This window comes from Austrofundulus limnaeus, unplaced genomic scaffold (genome assembly GCF_001266775.1).
Source record: "Austrofundulus limnaeus strain Quisiro unplaced genomic scaffold, Austrofundulus_limnaeus-1.0 Scaffold176, whole genome shotgun sequence".
Lineage (NCBI taxonomy): Eukaryota > Metazoa > Chordata > Actinopteri > Cyprinodontiformes > Rivulidae > Austrofundulus > Austrofundulus limnaeus.
The window spans coordinates 502039-504029 of record NW_013952578.1 but is presented as its reverse complement, the minus strand read 5'-3'; the positions used below and the strand labels follow the sequence as shown (position 1 = coordinate 504029).

The window sequence follows — 1991 nt, the reverse complement described above, 5'->3', positions numbered from 1 at the left end:
GTAGCAGAGACCTGTGCCCCCAACTATTTTTGGATGATAAACATTTGTATCAAGTCAACAAAACATGGGCAGAGTAACAATATTTTTAATACACATTTATCCATTTTAAATATACGTACTAACCTCACTCCTTTGTAACAACTAGGGCAAAAATGTAATTAATTCAGAAAATCTTTTCAGGACCCCTCCTTGATGTTTCAGGACCCCACTTTGGGTCCCGACCCCAACTTTGGGAAACACTGGTCTAAACGGTCATACAGCATTTCTCAGACATTTATATCTGTGAGGTGTTGGTATACAGATCAACCCAAGTAATAATGATACTAACCTTGAGTCATACATCCTGTAGCACCACGTCTTTATCTAAAGAACATTCATCTATTTGCTGGATGACTGAGAATCCACAGAAACACCTGATAGCAACGTGTCGGACCGTGTCGATAATAAAGTGGATCGATATTTTTGTTAGCTTTATTTGGTGTACGTCACTTCGCTCTCGTTCCATAAAATACATGTTTCACCAGAGCAGTCGACCACAGGGAGGTTAAAATGTAAACATGAACTAAACAAGCAAGTCAGATGTTTATTTTACTGGTTCTGATTGAACAACAACTTTAGAATGGACAAGCTAACAAGTAGCATCCACCGTAGCGACCGGTTGTTTACTCCTGTAAACAGCGAGCGGAATGTGACGTCACGTCATCTTCTGTGCATGTGCGTCACATCTGTAATCTGGAAGTTACATTTAAAATGTGAACATCCATGCACAAAAAGACAAATGGTATTGGTTCCGTGTACCGGGGCATTTTGAATGAGTACTTGTAAAATGCTGGTATCACAGGCCGATACCGGTATCAATAATAATGCGTCCCTACTTAATATGATGTACGTAACTTCTTAGGTTTGTGGACAAGTTTGAATGAGTTCCACTTTATTTTAATATAGTATGAATGACATACTTCAGTCACTTGTGGTAGGCATCCGCTCACTTCATGCCTTCGCTCCGGAAGAAGTCGGAATTATGTTGCGTTCAGGAACACAGTAAAATATCTGTTTCCTGATACACACCTGCAGCATTCACTGTCAACTCATAAATAGGCTACTATTAAAGATAAACCTTTTAGATCAGCAGTCCCCAGCCCCAGGCCATGGCCCGGTACCAGTCCATGGGTCGTTTGGTAACGGGCCATACAGAAAGAATAAATAACTTACATTATTTCCATTAATTATTTGAGTCGGAGCAAGTCTGGCTGAGTCTGGCTCAGTGTGGCGGCATGGTGGCTCAGTTGGTAGAGCCGATGCCTCTCAGCAAGAAAGTTGCTGGTTCAAATCTCGGTCCGAGGACCTTTCTGGGTAGAGTTTGTATGTTCTCTCTTTGTATGCGTGGGTTCTCTCCGGGCACTCTGGCTTCCTCCCACACACCAAAAACATGACTGTTAGGTTAATAACCTATATGCCACGGTCATTAATGACGTATTTCCGGTAAAATTCTTGACACGCTCCTCCCTTTCACTCCCTGCTTACTGCCTATGTTTTTAGTGTGAGCTGCTAGTACTAGTCCATGAAAAAGTCACAAAAGTTAAAGCATCTGTGATCTACTGGTATAAAACGTGACTTATGTTGTGTGCCGTTGTGTCCACTAAGCAGCAGATACGATCGAGTAGTTAGTTTTTCTCCATTTTCCTTTAGATGAGGAGGTGACAGCGGTGGATCATAGCATTACAGGGAAAACTTATCTTTAAAAGCTCATGCTTGTGTTTGTAATCGGCATTTCTAACCTGAGGATATTCAAGAGCCAGCATCAGAAATGAGAAGACGGAGGTTACAAAAGGGAAATGTACATTTATCCCCTTTTACTGCCAAGACCAGGAGATGAAAGACCTCCTTCACAAGACAGCTAGCAGGAAGCTAACACAGCAGCCGGTAAATGTAGGTGTGTGTGTGTGGGTGTGTGGGTGTGTGTGTGTGTGTGTGTGTGTGTGTGTGTGTGT

General features: G+C 42.2%; 1 protein-coding gene across 1 annotated transcript in view; it reads left to right on the top strand.

Annotated features, from left to right (window-relative positions):
• Window positions 1–1991, top strand: part of LOC106524099 (contactin-associated protein-like 4) — a gene marked incomplete at its 5' end in the record, with an annotated part of 134188 nt that overhangs the window by 127560 nt on the left and 4637 nt on the right.